This window comes from Somniosus microcephalus, chromosome 12 (genome assembly GCF_052327205.1).
Source record: "Somniosus microcephalus isolate GS21.2 chromosome 12, FLI_Smic_1.0, whole genome shotgun sequence".
In the NCBI taxonomy this organism is placed as follows: Eukaryota; Metazoa; Chordata; class Chondrichthyes; order Squaliformes; family Somniosidae; genus Somniosus; species Somniosus microcephalus.
The window spans coordinates 159,929,712-159,953,901 of record NC_140998.1 but is presented as its reverse complement, the minus strand read 5'-3'; the positions used below and the strand labels follow the sequence as shown (position 1 = coordinate 159,953,901).

The 24,190-nt window shown below is 46.7% G+C and overlaps 1 protein-coding gene across 5 annotated transcripts in view; it reads left to right on the top strand.

Moving 5' to 3' along the window:
• The window catches only part of LOC147109632 (regulator of microtubule dynamics protein 3-like), a 341,290-nt gene that overhangs the window by 51,448 nt on the left and 265,652 nt on the right, over positions 1-24,190 (top strand). The gene's annotated exons all lie outside the window — the stretch shown is intronic.

The window sequence follows — 24,190 nt, the reverse complement described above, 5'->3', positions numbered from 1 at the left end:
AGAAGGCATGGGGGAAGACAATGTGTGCACCTTGGGGAATGGATGGGAATGATATTGTTACATCTGTTCTTTTAACCAGTTGGCTGCAGTGAGCATTAATTCTATCGTGCCATATATTTTAATTTGATCCATGTTTATTTTAAGAGTAGTAAAAGTCAGGAGAGGCAAAATATTGCTTAAAATAGAGGCATTTCTTTTCTATGCAAATCTATCAAAACCGGCGATCAAATTTTTAAAAAAGATTGCATTAATTGATCAGGAATTTGCTAATCAGATTTGCATATGGAGATACATTTTTTTTTTTCATCGCTGTTTTGAATCACCTGGAGTTGAGATTAAAACTTTCTGTATTGCCAAGATAGTCTTTTGAAATCATGCGGAGTGCTTCATGGAGGAAATGACTCTAATGAGGGCTATGGGGGGAAAAAGCTTCAGAGTGTAGACTTGGGGAGTGTAGATTCATGTTGGGAGGGAGCGAAGGGCAGGTGAATGGAGGGGCACCGACAGGTAGATGTGGCCAAGCAGGTGGACCTGATTTTTGTGGAAACCAATGAAGGAGCTTCTCGCATGAAGTTACACCACAGTTTACACTGGAATAAAAAAAAATTGACAGGTCCTCTGAAACATTTTTTATATTTATCTTTTTATTGACATGGAGGAGGGTGAGTACTTCTCATCAAGATTGTGATCCTTGTAGAGGAAGTCTGTTATTCATATAGATTTTACCTTCAGTATGTGTTTAACAGAAACCCTTCAGTTCTCTCATTTTACTTGTGCTTCTGAGCACTTTTGACCTAACACACACAGTAATGAAGCAAATTAGAGTCATAGAATGATACAGCGCAGAAGCAGGCCACTCAGCCCATTATGCTGGCTCTTTGAAAGAGCTATTCCATTAGTCCCACTCCCCTGCTCTTTCCCCATAGCCATGCAATTTTTTCCCCTTCAAGTATTTATCCATTCCCTTTTGAAAGTTATTATTGAATCTGTTTCCAACACCCTTTCAGGTAGTGCATTGCAAATCCTAACTCGCTGTGTAATTTTTTTTCCCTCTTGTCTCCTCTGGTTCTTTTGACAATTATCTTAAATCTGTGTCCTCTGGTTACTGACCCTTCTGACATTGCAAGCAGTTTACTCTATCAAAACCCTTCAGCTGGGGCCTAACCAGTGTTTTATAAAGGTTTAGCATAACTTCCATGCTTTTGTACTCTATCGTCACGATTTCGCCTACCGAGGTGGGCTCAGTGTGGCCGAAGTAGGTGGCGGGTTGCGACCCCGCTCCCGGCTCCATCCCGCTCTGAGAAGAATTTTCCGTTGATTGGGCTTGTTAAGCCCGCCCTGTGAGGTTCCCGGCCAATTAAAAGGAAGCGGGTCTGATGACGTCATTTGAAGGGGCCATGTCCACATTCATTTTGACAGTTGTGCTGTCAGTGTTCTGCAGCATTGAGGTGCACGGCTGCATCCAGGCTCTCCCATGACTCCCTCCATATGCTTATGGAGGGAGTCACAGCACGCAGGGAGGTTCTCTTCCCTCCCATTGGGCGGAAGAGACCTCCCTAGGACACCAACGCAGCCTGGTTGCACGTTGCACAGGAGGGCACAAGCAGGGATGCCATCAGGAGGACCAGGCTGCAGTGGCACAAACATTTCTATGATCTCAGTAGATCACAAAACGTTACTACAAAGCCACACTCGACCTCATCCTACTGTGCCACTCATCACATCCCCATCACTCTGTCTTCCCTACCCTACTCCTGCATATCCTTATTCTCACTAACTTACCTTGCACCTCCACCCCTCCCTCTCTCTCTCTCTGTATATCATCATATCCCCATCTCACTAGCCACCTCACACACTCAGCCTTATCCTTGTCCAGTCATACCAACTAACAACACACAAGGGTAGACACTTGGGTGTTTTCGCTAATGTTCATGTAATGTTTCTGGTGATGTGTTGCCAAACATTGAAATCTTTATTTTCCACACTTTCTGTTCTTGGACAGATTTGTATGCACTTTTGGAAGTGGCTTAGTGAGTTGCAGTGAATGGTGAGACATAACGGTACCTACCGCAATGGTGATGAGTGCGAAAGGAATGGCTTGGGCATAGTAGGGATACTTTATGGCGTTGGTGTGGGGTGGTACCAGCCTGGCGCGTCATGTGGCAGCCAGGGTGTACAGCATCAAGTGAAGTAAATCTGGCCATGGTGACGCCATCCCTGGCCTCCCGGGCAGTAATGTGGTCGGGTGCTGACGCCCTGTGTCCTGTGCAGCATCAGGTGATTGCGGAGCAGGTTGGTGTTGTTGTTGGTGATGTTGGTGTTGGGGCTGATCGTGGTGGGATTCTGAGGACCAAGGTGAGAGAGTTTCAAGGGCACCGATGTTGCTCGAATAGATGGCAGCTGAAGTTGAGATGGCAGAAGCGATCTGTCAATGGTGAGAGAGGTTGCTCCAAGGAGGTGACAGTGGATACAGAGTTTACTCCAAACACTTCCAAACTGCATGAAGCTGAAAAGAGTATTCGAAATCCTGAACGCTCCAGCTTCTCCGATTGGAAAGTGAACAGCTGTGAAATAGTAGGTTTTATATCACTTTTGCAGCTGTCAACTATTCAGTGGAATGGAGGGTCATTGATGGCTTGACCCACTTTCCTGACGTGATCCTCGAGCGCCGGGAACCTTGTGAAAGCTGGTAAAATGGCATTTAAGTACCTTTTAACAAGCTCTTAGGTATCTGAATTGGCTCACCTGCCACTTGGTGTCGGGTCTGTAGAGCGCAGACAGACCCGACACTTGGGAAACTGGCATGGAGGTGGGTTGACAGTGGGATCCTGACCCGCTGTCAATTTTTCGATTTTGACAGCGGACCTGCCACCGAGCCCACCCTCTGAGTGCAGGCAAAATTCCGGCCTATGTCTCTATTTACCTGTAAAACAGAAATCCAGTTAAATGCTGCCAAACCACAATTCCTTATTGACTCACCCATGGCTTTTTCAGGCGAGTGTGTTCTTCCAGTGATTACACCTGCATTCAGAAACTTTTTTTCTGTCATGTTATTAACGTCAATAGAGCCTGACATCAGTGTGAGTGGAGCTTCCATTTGAAGCTGCCTGATCGGCGTGAATCTTTGTTCAATGGTAAATAATCTTATGATACTCTAACTGCAATGTAACTTTTGTTTTAATTTCCAATTTTCACCCCTCCTCCTTTCCTGAAGGTGCTGACTCATGATATGGTAACCCAGGCGTATCTCACCCGAGTGACTGTTCTTCAGGTGTGAGTGGCAATGCGCGTTGGCAGGCTAACTGACCAGTTGTTGTGAACTGTCTGCCTCAGCTCAACACGGATTTTTGTGGTCTGTATGAGTCAGCTACTTACTGTCTTAAGAAAATCAGCCATCAGAGGAGCTTTTCTTCAATGAGGTTGAAAAGTCTACTAAATTGGAGAAATTCTACATCCCATGATACCATTCAGACAAGCTTAAGCACATGCGAGATAATAGATGGCTGCAAATATATCAGAGGACAGTAATTCATTCAGAGTGGTGCAATGACTTAAACCAAGAGTGGCTTTTGACACCAGCAAAAATCTGAGATGCAACTGCTGCTTTAAACCCTCTCCTTATATACTGTGTTATTATTTTCCAAAGAATGAAACCGTGTGCTGTGCTCGCTGATCAAAGAACTGGTATCTGAGCACATGGCGTTTGACTTGGTGTGATTGGTGCTGTAGTTATACTAGCTTTTTAAAATTTGGCAAAATGCACTGTTGATTGGAATGTCTATACAAATAAGTCAATTTGCTGAACAATTATTTCGCAGTAAGCTCCACTCGATTTGCTTACAAGAAAATATAAAGGAGAGAGCGTTTTACCTCCATAGGAATACACTCATTAAGAGTCTTCAGCTACAGTGATATAATTAATGCCAGAGGCAGATAGCTAATGTGTTCAGCCAAGAGGACCATAGTTTTTTTTAAAGAAAAATCAAAATTTCATTATTTCCATTTTTCAAATTAACAGTACAACTGGACTGAGAACATGAATTATGGCGAATCAGAAGTCTGAGTTTAGTAACCTGAATATATGAGGACAACCACAAGAGAATACCTAATTCAGACAGTGGACGTGGAGTTGATGTATAACTTTGCACACACCTATACATGGGATCTGTTAGTATGCACTATAATATTTTAGTACTCTTCAGGAAAGAACTTCATCTTATTGAAATGATTGACTAGAAACTTAATTTCACCTCTTCATACTGCCAGCGACTGTTTGTTTGGTTCATTCATTTGTAGCTTGTCTTTAACCTGTTCCAGCCATTTCTCTGTGCCCATACTGATGGATGTCAAGACCTTTGCCTGTGCAGAAAGGCAATGTTTAATTTTTGCATATAGCACTTCAAAGTCTGCTGTTCACCACATCCACACGAATCATAAAATGTTACAGCATAGAAAGAGGCCGTTCAGCCCATCATGTCTGTGCCAGTGTAATCTTCCACATGAGCAACCTAAGCCCATGTCCTTTAATATCTTTTCGACTCAATTTAGTTTAAAAGAAAAGTGATGGACTCTGCTTCAACAATGGTCTGTGGCCGACAGTTCCACATTCTTTTTTCAAGAAATGTTTTTGAACCTTCCTTTTAATTCTTTTTGTGATTATCTTAAACGTATGCCTTCTCATTACCTTCTCACTGAACAGTGGAAGCAATCCATCACTACTTAACCTATCATAACACTTCATAATCTTAAAGACCTCTATCTGGTCACTCCTTAACCAACACAGTTCAAGTGAAAAAAGCCCTAACTTCTTAAGTCTCCTAATTATAACTCCTCATCCCAGATAACATCTTTGTGAATCTACATTGTCCCAAACTCCTCCATCACCACCCCTGGGTATGTCCTGTCACACCGGCAGGACAGACCCACCAGGGGTGGCGGCACAGTGGTATACAGTCTGGAAGGAGTGGCCCTGAGAGTCCTGGTGACTCCGGACCCCATGAACTCTCGTGGCTTCAGGTCAAGCATGGGCAAGGAAACCTTCTGCTGATTGCCACCTGCTGCCCTCCCTCAGCTGATGAATCAGTACTCCTCCATGTTGAACACCACTTGGAAGAAGCACTGAGAGAAGCAAAGGCACAGAATGTACTCTGGGTGGGGGACTTCAATGCCCATCACCAAGAGTGGCTTGGTAGCGCTACTACTGACTGAGCTGGCCGAGTCCTGAAAGACATAGCTGCCAGTCTGGGCCTGCAACAGATGGTGAGAGAACCAACACGAGGGAAAAACCTACTTGACATCGTCCTCACCAATCTACCTGTCGCAGATACATCTATTCATGACAGCATTGGTAGCAGTGACCACCGCACAGTCATTGTGGAGACGAAGTCCCGTCTTCACACTGAGGACACCCTCCATCGTGTTGTGTGGCACTACCACCGTGCTAAATGGGATAGATTCAGAACAGATCTAGCAGCTCAAAACTGGGCATCCATGAGGCGCTGGGGGCCATCAGCAGCAGCAGAATTGTATTCCACCACAATCTGTAACCTCATGGCTCAGCATATCCCTCACTCTATCATTACCATCAAGCCAGGGGACCAACCCTGGTTCAATAAGGAGTGTAGAAGAGCATGGCCGGAGCAGCACCAGGCGTACCTAAAAATGAGGTGCCAACCTGGGGAAGCTGCAACACAGGACTACATGTATGCTAAAAAGCAGAAGCAGCATAGACAGGGCTATGCAATCCCACAATGAACGGATCAAATCAAAGCTCTGCAATCCTCCCACATCCAGTCGTGAATGGTGGTAGCCCATTAAACAACTAACGGGAGGAGGAGGCTCCATGACTATCCTCAACCTCAATGATGGTGGAGCCCAGCACCTGAGTGCAAAAGACAAGGCTGAAGTGTTTGCAACCATCTTCAGCCAGAAGTGCCGAGTGGATGATCCATATCGGCCTCTTCCTGAGGTCCCCACCATCACAGAAGCCAGTCTTCAGCCAATTCGATTCACTCCACGTGATATCAAGAAACGGCTGAGCGCACTGGATGCATCAAAGTCTATGGGCCCCGACAACAACCCGGCTGTCGTGCTGAAGACTTGGGGGCAGAAATTCGGTATCGCCCCATTTGGGGCGCAGATATCGACCGGGCACAAAATTTAGCGCCTGGCGCTAATTATCGCCTCTGACTGATAAATTGGCTTCTATCGCCCCTGGAGGTGATTGGAGCGCTAAATCAGGTGCTACACACCTCCCTTAAGGCGCTAACGTGGAGGAGCGAGGCACTATCTCAGAGCGTTGGCAAAGCTCATGTGATATCAGACAGCAATGGAACACAGACGCGCTGGCCAGTTCTTAAAGGGGAGGGTCGCTCTTGCTCTCCATCCACACCTTGCTCATTGCAGCCTTGAACCTCGGCCTGGAGAGACCTGTACATCAAATCTGCTGGAAAGAACAATGGAGAGGCCCAGGGAAAGAGCTCAGAGTGCAGCCCCCATAGTCTCTTCAAATCGATGCAAGGAAGGTCAAATCAAAATGAACCTGCAAAGTGCTGCTCGGTACCCAAAACTTCTCAACACAGCGTTGAATATCTCCAGAAGTCTCTCTCTCTCTCTCTCTCTCACTCAGAATGCATGGTGCAAAAATGTCGCCAAAAAAAAGGCAGGAGCCGGTTTCCTTTAAAAAGCGCTCCCCAGCCCCTTCCCGACTGCAAAACGCTCCCCTCAACCTGTCGTTGCTAGTGGCAGGTGATAAGGCAGGGGGCGCCACTCAATATCCGATCCGGGGCGTTGCACGCTGGACTGATGTCACGATCTGCGGGCGCAGAAGATTGTGGCGGTAGTGTCTAGCGTCGCCGCAAAATGTCTGGTCAATTTTGCGAGAGGTGCAAACATCGCCGCACCCGGGCGCTAGTTGCTTTGCGCCCCATTAGCGCCCACAGGGGGCGCAAACCAACTGAATTTTTCCCCCTTGTGCTCCAGACTAGCCGTGCCTTATTTAGGCTGCCATCCCATCCACCACCTTAAACATTCACTCCTTCCACCACTGGCGCACTGTGGCTGCAGTGTGTACCATCTACATGATGCACTGCAGCAACTCGCCAAAGCTTCTTCGGTAGCAACTCCCAAACCCACGACCTCTACCAACAACAACAACAACTTGTATTTATATAGCGCTTTTAACGTAGTGAAACGTCCCAAGGTGCTGCACAGGAGTATTTTAAGACAAAAAATTTGACACCGATCCACATAAGGATAAATTAGGGCAGGTGACCAAAAGCTTGATCAAAGAGGTAGGTTTTAAGGAGCGTCTTAAAGGAGGAAAGAGAGGTAGCGAGGCGGACAGGTTTAGGCAGGGAATTCCAGAGCTTAGCGCCTAGGCAACAGAAGGCACGGCCACCAAAGGTTGAGTGATTATAATCAGGGATGCTCAAGAGGACAGAATATGGGGTGATGGGCGAATGGGACTTGGTGCGAGTTAGGACACAGGCAGCTGAATTTTGGATGACTTCAAGTTTACGTAGGGTGGAATGTGGGAGGCCAGCCAGGAGTGCGTTGGAATAGTCAAGTCTAGAGGTAACAAAGGCATGGATGAGGGTTTCAGCAGCGGATGAGCTGAGGTAAGGGCGGAGACGGGCGAGTTACGGAGGTGGAAGTAGGCGGTCTTTGTTATGCTGCGGACATGTGGTCGGAAGCTCATTTCAGGGTCAAATATGACACCCAAGGTTGCAAACAGTGTGGTTCAGCCTCAGACAGATGTTAGGGAGAGGGATGGAGTTAGTGGCTAGGGAACAGAGTTTATGGCGGGGACCGAAGACAATGGCTTCGGTTTTCCCAATATTTCATTGCAGAAAATTTTTGCTCATCCAGATCTGTATGTCGGACAATTTAGACACCATGGAGGGGTCGAGAGAAGAAGTAGTGAGGTAGAGCTGGGTGTCGTCAGTGTACATGTGGAAACTGATGGTGTGTTTTCGGATGACGTTGCCAAGGGGCAACATGTAGATGAGAAACAGGAGGGGGCCAAGGATAGATCCTTGGGGGACACCAGAGGTAACAATGCGGGAGCGGGAAGAGAGGCCGTTGCAGGTGATTCTCTGGTTACGATTAGATGGATAAGAATGGAACTAGGCGAGCGCAGTCCCACCCAGCTGGACGATGGTGGAGAGGCATTGGAGAAGGATGGAGTGGTCAACCGTGTCAAATGCGGCAGACAAGTCAAGAAGGACAAGGAGGGATAGTTTACCTTTGTCACAGTCACAAAGAATGACATTTGTGACTTTGAGAGCTGTTTCGATACTGTGGCAAGGGCAGAAACCTGATTGGAGGGATTCAAACATGGAATTGCGGGAAAGATGGGCACGGATTTGGGAGGCAACAACATGTTCAAGGACTTTGGAGAGGAAAGGGAGGATTGAGATGGGGCGGTAGTTTGCAGGGACGGAGGGGTCAAGGTTTGGTTTTTTGAGGAGAGGGGTGATGACGGCAGATTTGAGGGAGGGGGGACAGTACCTGAGGAGAGAGAACTGTTAACAATATCGGCTAACGTGGGAGCTAGAAAAGGAAGTTGGGTGGTCAGCAGTTTGGTGGGAATAGGGTCGAGGGATCAGGAAGTGGGTCTCATGGACAAGCTGAGCGCAGAGGTCATGAGGGGAGATCGGAGAGAAACTGGAGAAAGATTTAAGTTCAGGGCTCGGGCAGGGGGGAACCTTAGAGGAAGTTTGGCCCAGTGGGCTAGGGGAAGGAAGGGAGATGGCAGAGGCAGCTGAATGGATGGTCTTAATCTTAGAGACAAAGAAGTCCATGAGCTCCTCACATTTGTAATCGGAGGTAAGGGTGGAGGAGACAGGGGAGAGGGGGTTTAAGAAGATGGTTAGCAGTAGAGAATAGGAGCCGGGGTTTATCTTTGCATTCCAGAATGATTCTGGAATAGTGAGCAATTTTGGCAGACGAGAGCCGGACACAATAATGCTTTATGTGGTCCAGCCAGATCTGGTGGTGAATGGCTAAACCAGTTGTCTACCATATCCGTTAGAGTCTGCGTCTCTTGGACTTAAGGGAGCGAAGATGAGAGCTGTACCGGGGGAATGGCCAGGGTGAGAGAGGGTAATTTTTTTAGTAGGGACTCGGACATCAAAGATAGTGGTGAGGGTGTGGTTGAGCAGATCGGTAGCTGCAGAAATGTCTTGGTGAATGGAGGGCCAGAGACTGGACAGTTCGGATTTCATAAGTGCAGTTGTAAGAGAGTTGGGAGAGAGTTTTTTTTCCAGGGGCGGACACAGAAGAAAGTAGTGTTGGGGTGTGGGCGGAAGGGGGATGTGGGTGGAGAGTGATATGAGGAAATGGTCAGAGATGGCCTTCTCTGCAATTGACAGGATGGGAGTAGCGAGGCCATGAGAGATGGCAAGGTTGAGGGGGTGGCCGTGAATATGGGTTGGGGAGTTTACATGGAGGGAGAGATTAAGGTGGATAGGAGGCTAGTGAACTCAGGAGAGCGAGCATGATGAAATGAGATGGAGGTTGAAATCACCGAGGATGAGAAGTCGTTCGGTGCAGAGGCTGAGGGAGGAGAGCAGTGAAAATATCTCAGTAATAACATTTTTATGGTACTTGGTTGGGTGGTAGAGAACAAGAATTTGAAATGAGAGGGGTGGAATAAGGTGAGATGCTCAAAGGAGGAGAAACTACCGGAAGAATAGGGGGACAGACCAAGGTGTGATTTGGTGATGAGAGCCACACCGCCACCACGGCGGACTGAGCGGGGCAAGTGGTGGAAGGTATAGCCAGGCAGGGAGGCTTCATTTAAGGGTAAGGTGTCATCACCCCTCAACCAAGTTTCCGTCAGGGCCATGATATCGATGCAGGCATCCACGATAAGCTTAATCCTCATTAAAAGGCATAACAGTGGATAGGCAATGGCTAACATTTAAGGAACAAATGCATGAATTGCAAGTTATACATTCCTTTCTGGCGCAAAAACACAAAAGGAAAAGCGGCCCAACCATGGCTAACAAAAGAAATTAAGGATAGTATTCGATCCAAAGTGGAGTCGTATAAAGTTGCCAGAAAAAGTAGCAAGCCTGAGGATTGGGAGCAGTTTAGAGTTCAGCAAAAAAGGACCAAGAGATTGATTAAGAGGGGAAAAATAGAGTATGAGAGTAAACTTGCAAGGAACATAAAAGTGGATTGTAAAAGCTTATACAAGTATGTAAAAAGAAAAAGATTAGTGAAGACAAATGTAGGTCCCTTACAGTCGGAAACGGGAGAATTTATAATGGGGAACAAGGAAATGAAGAGCAATTAAACAAATATTTTGGTTCTGTCTTCACGGAAGAAGACACAACCAGAAATGCTAGGGAATCAAGGGTCTAGTGAGAAGGAGGAATTAAAGGAAATTAGCATTAGTAAAAAAATAGTGCTGGAGAAATTAATGGGACTGAAAGCTGATAAATCCCCAGGGCCTGATAATCTGCATCCCAGAATACTAAAAGAGGTAGCCATGGAAATAGTGGATGCATTGGTTGTCATCTTCCAAAATTCTGTAGATTATGGAACAGTTCCTGCAGATTGGAGGGTGGCAAATGTAACCCCACTATTTAAAAAAGGAGGGAGAGAGAAGACAGGGAACTACAGACCGGTTAGCCTAACATCAGTAGTGGGGAAAATGCTAGAGTCTATGATAAAGGATGTGATAACAGGACACTTAGAAAATATCAATGGGATTAGACAAAGTCAACATGAATTTATGAAAGGGAAATCGTGTTTGACAAACCTACTGGAGTTTTTTGAGGAAGTAACTGGTAGAATAGATAAGGGAGAACCAGTGGATGTGGTGTATTTGGATTTTCAGAAGGCCTTTGATAAAGTCCCACATAAGATGTTAGTGTGCAAAATTGAAGCACCTGGGATTGGGGGTAATATACTGGCATGGATTGAAAATTGGTTAACAGACAGGAAACAGAGAGTAGGAATAAATGGGTCTTTTTCGGGATGGCAGGCGGTGACTAGTGGGGTACCGTAGGGATCAGTGCTTGGGCCCTAGCTATTCACAATATATATCAATGATTTGGATGAGGGAACCAAATGTAATATTTCCAAGTTTGCTGATGACGCGAAACTAGGTGGGATTGTGAGTTGTGAGGAGAATGCAAAGTTGAGTGAGTGGGCAAATACATGGCAGATGCAGTATAACGTGGATAAATGTGAAGTTATCCACTTCTGTAGGAAAAACAGAAAGGTAGAGTATTATTTAAATAGTGATAGATTGGGAAATGCTGATGTACAAAGGGACCTGGGTGTCCTTGTACACCAGTCACTGAAAGCAAACATGCAGGTGCAGCAAGCAGTTAGGAAGGCAGATGGTATGTTGGCCTTCATTGCAAGAGGATTTGAGTACAGGAGCAAGAATGTCTTACTACAGTTATACAGGGCCTTGGTGAGACCACACCTGGAGTACTGAGTGCAGTTTTGGTCTCCTTACCTAAGAAAGGATCTACTTGCCATAGAAGGGAGTGCAGCGAAGGTTCAACAGACTGATTCCTGGGATGGCAGGACTGTCGTATGAGGAGAGATTGGGTCGACTAGGCCTGTATTCACTACAGTTTAGAAGAATGAGAGGGGATCTCATTGAAACGTATAAAATTCTGACAGGGCTAGACAGACTGGATGCAGGGAGGATGTTTCCCCTGGCTGGGGGGTCTAGAACGAGAGGTCACAGTCTCAGGATACGGGGTAGGACATTTAGGACTGAGATGAGGAGAAATTTCTTCACTCAGAGGGTGGTGAACCTGTGGAATTCTCTACCACAGAAGGCTGTGGAGGCCAAGTCACTGAATATATTTAAGAATGAGCTAGATAGATTTCTGGACACAAGACATCAAGGGATATGAGGAGAGAGGGGATTATGGTATTGAGATAGAGGATCAGCCATGATCACATTGAATGGCAGAGCAGGCTCGAAAGGCCGAATGGACTACTACTGCACCTATGTTTCTATGGCAAGGGCCTTGTTCGCAAGTGAATGGACATTCTGGAGCCAGATGCGGAGAGGGTCGGTGATAGCTGCCCCATTGCCAGCATCCACAGGGTCAGCGCTGGGGGGGATGGGGAGGAGATTGGCAAGATTTGCCCCCAGTGGGCGCGCTGGGTGGACCTAGAAGGACAAGGGCAGCAGGCGCATGGGAATACCACCACCTCCAAGTTCCCCTCCAAGTCACGCACCATCCTGACTTAGAAGTAAATCGCCGACCCTTCATCGTTGTTGGGTCAAAATCCTGGAACTCCCTCCTTAACAGCACTGTGGGAGTACCTTCACCACGGTCTGCAGCGGTTCAAGAAGGCGGCTCACCACCACCTTTTCAAGAGCAATTAGGGATGGGCAATAAATGCTGGCCTTGCTAGCGACGCCGGATCCCATGAACGAATTAAAAAAAAAGAATTATTTCCACTGCTTTTATATCATAATAAGGTTCCCAGACTATATACAATAGTGTGGCGGAGCCACCAAAGGACTCAGATCATTTGTATATAATTCCTTTAACAACATGTTAACTACAGCCTGAGTCTGTATCTTTATTTATGCTGTTTAACTGTACAGAGCGTGGTTACTTTAACAGCGCGGTTAAAACGTGATGACGTCACGCCGTTCATCATGTGATCCCCCACTGGCGGGATGACGTCAGCCACAGGACTGCCACAGCAGTCCTCGTGGAGCCTCCGAAGAGAGCAGACATACATTCGATGTTATCCTGCAGTTTCTTGTTAAAACCTGTTTGTTTCATTAAAGTTTGTTTTGTTTGATCGCCTGAGTAGAACTCAGTCTTTTAGTTAGGAATCCACGTTCCTACATTGGTGACCCCGACTTTCGCGAACGGTTTTCGCGGAAGATCTTCAGCATGGAAACGAATGCCGTGACTCTGAAACTGCCACAGTTCTGGGAGCAACAACCAGCCGCGTGGTTCATCCAGGCTGAAGCCCAGTTCGCCATCAGGAACATTGTCGTGGATCAAACCCGTTATTACTACGTGGTCTCCGCCCTCAATAGCGCCACTGCCTCGTGGATCGTCAGCCTACTCGGTAGTCCGCCTACTGATCGCAAGTATGATACGTTAAAAGCGCGGTTGCTACAAGTCTTCAGACTCTCGAAGTCAGAATGCGCTCGCCGGCTTCTCGCTATGCCCGGCCTCGGGGACTCCAAACCGTCCAAGCTCATGAGCCAAATGCTCACGCTCTTAGGTGCCGAACCGGAATGCTTCCTCTTCCGGGAGCTCTTCCTCTGCCAACTGCTGGAGCAGGTGCAGGCTGCCCTAGCCAGGGCCGAGGTCACCGACTGCGCAGAGCTTGATGCCGAAGCAGATAAGATTTTCACAGTAACCCAGCAGTGCTGCGCTGCCACGAGACGCCCATCCCCCACAGACGCGGCTCCAGCTCCTCTTGCAGTGGGCTGGTGCTCCTACTACGCCCGTTTCGGCGCGAAAGCACGACGCTGCCACTCTCCCTGCAGCTTTTCGCCCCCAAAAAAAACCTGCGTTGAATCTCGATATTCAAGCTGGGGGCCACGGCCTTACTCTCGAGGCGGCTAATGGCGCAGCCATTCGAACATTCAGAAAGCGGCGGGTCCAAGTGTATTTCGGCGGTCAGCGCTTCCATTGGGAATTCGTCACGGCCAAAGTCTCGCAGGCCATCCTAGGGGCGGATTTTCTGTGTGCCAACGGCCTCCTCGTCGATGTCTGGCACCGCCGGTTGATCAACGCGGCCACTTTCCACTCGATTCCGTGCCACCGCGGTAACGCCGTGTCGCGCTCTATCGCCTGCGCGTTCCCATCTCCGGATGACTTCACTCAGCTCCTCGCTGAGTTCCTGGAGCTGACCAGGCCCACTTTCTCCTCCTCGGCCACGAAGCATGTTGTTGAACATCATATCACCACTACTGGCTCCCCGGTTTATGCACGGGCTCGAAGGCTTGAACCCGGCAAGCTCGCGGCTGCGAAAGCGGAGTTCGACGCGATGGAGCGGCTGGGGATTATTTGCCGGTCGAATAGTCCCTGGTCTTCGCCTCTCCACATTGTTCCGAAACCGGGCGGCGGCTGGCGGCCATGCGGCGACTAACGACGCCACTACTGATCGGTACCGGAGCCCGCATATTCAGGATTTCTCGGCCCATTTGGCAGGAAATTCCATCTTTTCAAAAGTCGACTTCGTCCGTGGGTATCACCAGGTTCCCGTGCACCCACAAGACGTCCCAAAAATCGCAGTCATCACCCCGTTCGGCCTTTTTGAGTTCCTGTGGATGCCGTTTGGTTTGAAGAACGCGACACAGGCTTTCCAGCGCTTGATGGACTCCGTGCTCCGAGACCTAAACTTCATCTTCGTCTACCTCGACGACATCCTCATCGCCAGCGCTAGCAAGGAAGAGCACATCTGCCATTTGCGTACCCTCTTTACACGCCTCAGTCAGCACGGTTTGATCATCAACCTTTTTAAGTGCCAGTTCGGCCTGCAGCGGATCGATTTCTTGGGACACCGCATCACATCAGACGGCGCCGTCCCCTTACTGACGAAGGTGGAGGCTGTTACCTCTTTCCCGCGCCCGCCAACCGTCAAGGCTCTGCAAGAGTTCCTCGGGATGGTCAATTTCTATCACCGATTCGTCCCTAAGGCGGCTTTGCTTATGCAGCCTTTGTACGAGGCCCTCGAGGGCAAGTCCGGTAAGGATCCAATCAGCTGGATGGCCGAGATGGACCAGGCGTTCGTCAACACCAAGAGCGCCTTGGCCAACGCAACCATGCTGGCGCACCCGCTTCCAGGTGCCACCATCGCCTTTACCACCGACGCGTCAGACTACACCATCGGCGCAGTGCAGGAGCAGTGGGTGAATGGCACGTGGCAACCGCTGGCGTTTTTCAGCCGTCAACTACAGAGAAATGAAAGAAAATACAGCACTTTCGATCGGGAGTTGCTGGCCCTTTTTCTAGCCATCCGCCATTTCTGGTTCTTATTAGAAGGACGTCCCTTCACGGCTTTTGTCGACCACAAGCCACTAACGTTCGCCATGGCCAAGACCGCTGAACTGTGGTCAGCTCGTCAACAACGTCACCTGACGTTTATTTCTGAATTCACCACGGACATTCAACATGTGCCTGGTAAAGACAACCTGGTGGCGGATTGCCTCTCCCGTGCGACGGTCCATGCGGTTCACCTTGGGATTGACTACGCCCTCATGGCTGCGGATCAGGCCTCGGACCCAGAGGTCCAATCATACAGAACCGTCCCCTCTAGTTTCCAAGCGGCCGACGTCAGTTTCCAGGCCACAGGCACCATGCTCCTTTGCGACGTCTCCATGGGCGTTCCCCGACCTATCGTGCCAGTCGCATGGCGCCGGAAAGTGTTTGACGCCATACACGGGTTGTCGCACCCTGGTATGAAGGCTTCACAATGGCTAATGTCGGCGAAATTCATCTGGAAGGGTATGCACCTGGATGTCCGTGACTGGGCCAACACCTGCGTGGTCTGCCAGAAGGCCAAGGTCCAGCGTCATGTAAAAGCTCCAGTGGCTACGTTTGCTGTTCCGGAGCGTCGTTTCGACCACGTGCATGTGGACCTTGTGGGGCCACTTCCGCCTTCCCATGGTTATACGCATCTCCTCACCATGGTGGACCGCACCACTAGGTGGCCAGAGGCAATTCCTTTGGTTTCCACCACTTCGGCAGACGTCGCTAGAGCTTTCATCTCCTGTTGGGTTGCTCGTTTCGGGGTACCGGCGGACATCTCTTCAGATCGTGGGCCACAATTTTCCTCGGAGCTCTGGAACGCTGTAGCCCAGGGGCTCGGCACCAAACTTCATCGCACCACTGCCTATCATCCACAGGCGAACGGCCTGTGCGAGCGATTCCACAGGTCGCTTAAAGCCACCCTACGGGCCAGTCTTCAAGGTACGGGATGGGTGGACACACTCCCATGGGTCCTTTTGGGTCTTCGTACGGCGCCCAAAGAAGACCAGCAATCGTCCTCGGCGGAACTCGTTTATGGCCAGCCGCTCCGAGTACCGGGGGTTTCCTCCCTTCTCCCACAGAGCCATGGTCCGCCTCCCAGCAACTCGTCAGCCACCAGGAAACGGCCAGATGCTTCGCTCCGGTGCCTACATCGAATCACGGCCTACAGAGCTCCCGCGTGCCGGCTGAGCTGAAGAGCGCCGAGTACGTATTTATCTGCCACGACACTCACCGGGATCCGCTCCAGCCCCCTTACACTGGTCCTTTCCGCGTCATCGAATCAGGAGACAAATCCTTTTCGGTCGACATCGGAGGAAAGCCGGATCACATTTCGGTGGACCGGTTGAAGCCGGCTCACTTGGACCTGGACCGCCCGCAGCCGCCATGCCAGATCAACCACAGCCGCCGCGCCAGCTCAACCACAGCCGCCCGCCAGCTCGACCACCGTCGACCACCGTCCATCAGCTTCCTCTGCAGTGTTACCGCAATCGCTCAGACAGACTTGTCAGGCCTCCTCGACGCCTCACGTTTACTGTTAAAGACAATTCTGGGGGGGCGGAGCCACCAAAGGACTCAGATCGTTTATATAATTCCTTTAACAACATGTTAGCTACAGCCTGAGTCTGTATCTTCATTTATGCTGTTTAACTGTACAGAGCGTGGTTACTTTAACCGTGGTTAAAACATGATGACGTCACGCCGTTCATCACGTGATCCCACATTGGCGGGAGAAACGTCATGACGTCCGCCACGGGACTGCCGCAGCAGTCCTCGTGGAGCCTCCGAAGAGAGCAGACATACATTCGATGTTATCCTGCAGTTTCTTGTTAAAACCTGTTTGTTTCATTAAAGTTTGTTTTGTTTGATCGCCTGAGTAGAACTCAGTCTTTTAGTTAGGAACCCGCGTTCCTACAATAGTCTACCTGCAACCTAAATAAGGTATTGTATAAGTTCAATATCACAACCTTGTTTTTGTATTATATGCCTATAGATACCTAACTGCACAGCCACCTTTTAATGCAAGCAGAACTCCCAAATTTCTGATTGCTGCTCATGCCCCCATTATTCAATCCTGAGCTGCTGTCCTTCAGGCAACATTCTTCCACCTCACAAGATAGAAACTATTGTGTCCTTTTTGCCCTCTAGCAAAAGTTATGATTTTGCTGAAGTATTTGAGGGGATGTGAGGGTAGCTTAAATACACCGTGGGAAATTAGTGTGTTTTCTTTAAAGAGAATATTTATTTCCTCTTCATTCAGCACCAGGATGAAACACTAGAAAGGCGATACAAGGTGCACAGAGGACTAGGAGAGACAAACAGCATTAGAATAAAGAGCAGTTTAGAAATAGGATAGTTCAGACGGAGGGAAGGGGGGACTTAGGAAATGCAAGGCAAACCACGATGGGTTTGGAGTGGTTGTGCGTAAATGCACAATGCAGGTACAAGTAGCCACATGGGATTATGATATAGTGGAAATAACGGAGTCCTGGCTCAAACAAGGGGAGGAATGGGCTCTTAATATTCCTGGCTTCAATGTATTCAGGAAAGATAGGGAAGGAAAAAAAGGAGGGTGGTGGCAGTATTGAGCAAAGATACTGTTACAGCACTAGAAAGGGATGATGTACTTGAGGGTTCAAAGACAGAATCTATTTGGTTAGAATTAAGTAACAATAGAGGAGTTATTATTTTGCTGGGTCTATACTATAGGCCAAATAGTGGGAAGGAGAAAGGGGAGCAAATTTGCAGGCAAATTGCAGAAAGATGAAAGAACTGCAGAGTAGTGATAATGGGTGACAAATTATTCTAATATAGACTCTTAAAATAAGGTGTAAAGGGCAAAAAAGAGGAGGAATTCCTGAAATATGTATGAGAACATTCTTGATCAGTGTGTTTCCAGCCCAACGAGGAAGGAAGCAGTGCTGGATCTAGTTCTGGAGAATGAAGTGGGACAAGTGGAGCATGTTTCAGTGGGAGATCATTTGAGAAACAGTGATCACGATATAATTAGTTTTAGAGTAGTTATGGAAAAGGGCAAGGAAAAATCAAATGTGAAAATATTCAACTGGAGGAGAGCTAATTTCAGCGAGTTGAAAAGGGATCTGGCCCAGGTGGATTGGAATCAAAGATTGGCAGGTAAAACAGTAAATGAGCAATGGGAGGCCTTCAAAGAGGAGATAGTTCGGGTACAGACTAGACACATTTCCACGAGGGAGAGCATCCGAAACTAGAGCTCCCTGGATGACTAAAGCTGCAGGGATTAAAATGAAACTGAAAAGGAGGCTTATGATAAATGTCCAGTTCATAATACAGTAAAGAGCCAAGCTGAATACAAAAAGTACAGAGGGGAACTGCAAAAGGAAATAAGAGGGGCAAAGAGAGTGTATGAGAATAGATTATTGGGTAAAATGAAAGGGAACTCAAAAGTCTTTTATAAACATATAACTAATAAAAGGGTAGTCAAAGGAAGGTGGGGCTGATTAGGGATCAAAAAGGAGATCTTTTTGTGGAGGCAGAGGGCATGGCTGAGGTACTAAATGAGTACTTTGCACCTGACTTCATGAAAGAAGAGGATGCTGCCAATATAGCAGTAAAGGAGGAGGTAGTGGAGAAATTGGATAGAATAAAAATAGATAAAAGAGGAGGTACTTAAATGGTTGGCAGTGCTCAAAGTAGAAAAGCTACCCAGTCCGGATGGGATGCATCCTTGGTTGCTGAAGGAAGTAAGGGTTGAAATTGCGGAGACTTTGGCCACAATCTTCCAATCCTCCTTTGATATGGGAGTGGTGCCAGAGGACTGGAGGATTGCAAATGTTACACCCCTGTTCAAAAAAGGGGAGAGGGATAAATCCGGCAATGACAGGCTTGTCAGCCTATAGTCAGTGATGGGGAATTTTTTTAGAAATAATCTGGACCAAATTAATTGGCACTTTAATATCTAAATGAAAGGCAGCATGGATTTGTTAAAGGCAAGTCGTGTTTGACTAACTTGATTGAGTTCTTTGATGAAGTAATGGAGCGGGTTGTTGAGGGTAGTGTGGTTGATGTGTATATGGGCTTTCAAAAGGCATTTGATAAAGTATCACATAATAGACTTATTAGCAAAATTGAACCCCTTGGGACTAGAGAGGCAGGTGCTGTGTGGATAAGAAATTGGCGAAGGGTCAGAAAGCAGAGAGTAGTGGTGAACAGTTGTTTCTCAGACTGGATGGAAGTGTGCAGTGGTGTCCCCAGGGATTAGTGTTGGGACCACGGCTCTTTTTGATATATATTAATGGCCTGGACTTGGGTATACAGGGCATAATTTCAAAGTTTGCAGATGGCACAAAACTCAGAAATATAGTAAACAGTGAGGAGGAAAGTAACAGATTTCTGGAGGACATAGACAGGCTGGTGAAATGGGCAGATACATGGCAGATGAAATCTAACTGAGAGAAGTGTGAAGTGATTCATTTTGGTAGGAAGAATGAGGTGAGACAATATAAACTAAATGGTACAATTTTAAAGGGGTGCAGGAGAAGAGAGACCTGGGGTCTAGAGGCGTAGAATACAAAAGCAAGGAAGTTATGCTAAACCTTTATAAAACACTGGTCAGGTCCCAACTGGAATGTTGTGGCCAATTCTGGGAGCACACTTTAGGAAGGATTTCAAGGTTAAGGGAGATTTCATAGAGGTGTTTAAAATCATGAACTGTTTCCAGTAGCAGAAGGGTCAGTAACCAGAGGACACAGATTTAAGGTAACAGATTCAGTAATAACTTTCAAAAAGGGAATTGGATAAATACTTGAAGTAGGAAAATGTGCAGGGCTATGGGGAAAGATCACGTAAGTGAGACTAATTGGATCATTCTTTTAAAAGAAAAAAGAAAGACTTGCATTTATATAGCACCTTTCATGACCACCGGACGTCCCAAAGCGCTTTACAGCCAATGAAGTACTTTTGAAAGTGTAATCACTGTTGTAAAGTAGGAAACATGGCAGCCAATTTGTGCACAGCAAGCTCCCACAAACAGCAATGTGATAATGACCAGATTTGTTATGTTGATTGAGGGATAACTCCCCTGCTTATCCTTGAAATAGTGCCGTGGGATCTTTTACATCCACCTGAGAGAGCAGACGGGGCCTCAGTTTAACGTCTCATCCGAAAGACGGCACCTCTGACAGTGCACCACCCTCTCAGCACTGCAGTGGAGTGTCAGCCTGGATTATGTGTTCAAGTCTCTGGAGTGGGACTTGCACAGGCACAGTAGCCAAATGGCCTCCTTCTATGCTGTAGCACTGGAAATGCCATATAGTCCCCTTTCCCAATATTTTTCATGGTTCTGGGAAGGTATATTGCATCATTATTGCAGCTGTGTGAAATGGGGGAGGGACATGTTAATTGTTTTAAAACTCATTTGATCACTTTTGAGTATATTGATTGACAGCAGCTGGAAAAGAATATTGATGTTTAAATTTAGGTCTTGAAATGAAATTTTTGTTTCTCAAAATAGCTTCAAGACATAATTAGATCAAAATGTCTTGATGTTGGAGATCTTCCTTTTAAGGTGACCAGGCAGTATACAGGAAACTCTTTGGTATCTGGCACCGACGGGACCGGGATGGTGCCGGTTGATTAAAAATTCCGGATGACGGCGAGGGTTATCTACCGAGGCGACTGTATTTTTAACAAACCGAGTCAGACTCCTGTTATTGAGGTGTTCGGACTTCCGATTTAAGAAGCCGAGTAGTGGCAGTTTGGAGAACTACCCCCACTGACTAACTCGGCCACCGCGGGAGACTCGGACTCGGCAACATTTCCGGTTATTGTGTTGTTTTCGGAGTATGAATTTTGCCGGTTAATAAATAATTCTGGATATTTAGGTGCCGTTTAAACGAGAGTTTCCTGTAGTCCAGTACTGAAACGCAGTGTGAAACCCCAACATTCCCATACTGAGGTAGTTCCAGTCCCTACCTGCATATTCTACCAAGCAAGATTAACCACCTGATGACAGCTTAGTCCTTTAGTAGCAATGCAAATGACTGAATGTGTTCTTCCTTGTCCATCTGCAATTCATTACAGTCCAGTATAGCTGCTTAAATCTAGGCTTTCACAATGTTCCTTTGTTGAGTTACTCTTATGATTGAATAGATTATTTTTTCAAGCTACTGTATGAATATTTCTCCACCAGTAGCATTCCTGTTTTACCTCTGTTTTAAAACCAAATGCCCTGAGGATAATCTTTCAGTGTTTATATCCTTTAAACATTTCCTTATTTGTTTTTGCTGCAAATGTTTCTTTTTTTTTTTAAAAAGTGGCGACAAGTTATATCATGTGCATTTGTGAAGAGTGACTGTATGCAAGCACAGTACGTACCTGGAGTAGAACATTGCCCAGCAACGAAGTATAAAGCTTCACTCTCAAGATGGCCTACATGATAAAAACAATACGGTACAAAGCCACGATGAATAGAAAGGGCTAGGTTTAGTTTCTGGTATGTGCTGATCTCAACCTAGGCAGCAGCTGGGAAGTACCTTAGCTAGGTAGCAGCAAATACAGCCAAAGTTATCACTTTTCATTGCTATCCAACGACTACTGCTGGAAAGGGTGGACAGCAGGTGAAGATAGGATTAGGCTGTCTGCTGGCACTTGAATGAATTTTTCTCTTCATGGAAAAGGGTTTGGCAGGATGGAAGGCCTTGTGATGCAAATGAGTGAAATTTGCTTGTGATTTTCAGTTCATTTAAAATGAATGGACGGAAAGTCGTAACTAGCTTGTTCATGATTTTGGGATAAGGACTTATGCCCCAGCAAGCTCTTGCACCCCAGCACTAAATAAGAAAATTGATGTCTAACCTTGCACATTAATAATGGCTAGTTGGGTGAGGTATCAAAGGATTGTCGATGCCGAGGATCCGAATACTAATGAGTGCTTTTGGAAGAGGAGGTGAGAAAAAGAGTGGATAGAACGAGAGATGGATGACTGGTGATGAATTTTTCTCTCCTGCCCATGTTTTTAACCCATTCTTCCCACTTCTCTGCTCAGTATCTCTCCAGGAGCACAAATAGGATCAGAAATTTGGAATCACACTGACCGGCCCCACAGCTCCCACTACCATATCACTGAATGTTGGTTCTTCAACATGTTGGGCAACTCCTAACAAAGTGAAGCAAGTGCTGAGTGTAGAACCATATCAGTTTATAGTACAGAAAGAGGCCATTTGATCCATTGTGTCTGTGTTAGCTCTTTGGTAGAGCAATCCAAAACTAATCCCACTACCTTGCTCTCTCCCCATAGCCTTCTATCTTTTTCTACTTCAAATATTTATATAATTTTCTCTTGAGAAGCATTTTGTATTTTTAATTTGTCTTTAACATTAAATAATGAGGATAACTTTTGGTAGAGTAGTTTGGAAAAAAAGCTATTCCATCTGGCGAGTGGGTCAATAATAAGATTTACAATCATTGGCAAAAGATCTAGAGGGGAGATGAGGAGAAATGTTTTTACTCCAAGTTGTTATCTGGAACACTCTACCTGAAAAGGTGGTGGAAGCTGATTCCATAAATAATTTTTTAAGGGAGTTGGATAGGTACTTTGAGGATGAGGATCTTATAGGGTTACAGACAAAAAGCAGAGTTGTGGGACTAAGTGCGACGGCTCTTTCAAAGAGCCAGCACAGGCACGACGGGCTAAATGGCCTCCTTCTGTGCTGTAAGATTCTATGATTCTAACTTCTTCTATGCACCAGCATACGGTCTGGCTAGATAGGTACTAGAGGAACCATATACTGAGAACATGCATGAAAATGTTGTCCTAGGAACATGAGTAGGCTATTCAGCCCCTCGAACCTTTTCTGCCATTAAATTAGCACAAGGATGATCTGTACCTCAATTCAATTTACCGGCCTTTGCTACATAGTCCTTATAAAATGCTATCGATCTCAGTCTTGAAAATTTCCAATTGACCCAGCATCCATAGCTTTTTGGGGGAGAGAATTCCAGATTTCCAGTCCCCATTGTGTGGAAAAAGTGCTTCCTGATTTCACTAAATGGGCTAGCTCTCATTTTAAGAATATTCCCCCTTGTACTGGATTCCTCCACCAACAGTTTCTCTGCATCTACCCTATCGAATCACTGTATTATTTTAAAGAGCTTGATTAGATCACCCCTCGTCCATATTATATAATTTTATCTAAATTCAAGGGAATGTAAACCAAGTCTATGCAACCTGTTCTCCTAATTTAATCATTTAAGCCCTGGTATCATTCTTGTGCAATTGCCCCTCCAAGGCTAATGTATCTTTCCTGAGGTTCAGTGTCCAAAACTCCAGTACTCCAGATGGGGTCTGACCAAGGCTTTGCACAGCTGAAGGATAGTTTCCTAACTTTTGAATTCCAGCATTCTATTACTTTTTTTTAAATCACTTTTGTAACTGTGCACTAGCTTTTATTGATTTGTGCACATGGACACCAAAATCCCTTTGCTCCTCCACAGCTCCTAGTCTCACACCATTAAAAAAAATTCTATGATTTGTCTTTCTCGGATCCAAAGCGGATGGCACTCATACTTGAAAACTTTCCCTTTACCCTACTCTCTTATCTCCTACCTTGCAATCAATTACCAACCCGCATCGCAAGGTTACTTTCAGTTCTGTGCGCTTCCTTTTTTCGTAATAATCTCTAGTGCGGAACCTTATCAAAGGCCTTCTGGAAGTCCACGTGGACAACATCCATGGATGCTCTGCTATCCAACATGTTGATGATCTCCTCATGACCTTTGGGCCATGCCACATGCAGCCTGCTGCTCCAGTGTACCATCAAATTTAGACCATAGACAATATTCCAGTTTGTTTTTGCCCAGCTAAATGTTCTTTGCTTCTATCTTCAAAACTCTCATCGCTAAAAGTTTCAGACAGATGGGCTAAGGCTGGAACAGAGACAGGCGATACTACATAGATGGAAGTAGACGGTGGAGAAGATAGGGGGTCGGAAACTCGGCTCAGGGTCAAATAGGATGGCGATGTTGGAAACAGTCTGGTTCAGCTTCACAGTGACCAGTAGGCGGATGGAATCGGTGGCTAGGGAACAGAGTTTTTGGCAAGGGCTGAAGATAATGTCATCGGTCTTCCCAATGTTTAATTGGAGGAACATTTTGCTTCGGACTGGATGTCGAAACAACACTGAGGCAGTAGAGGGGTCGAGAGAGGTGGTGGTGCAGTAGAGTTG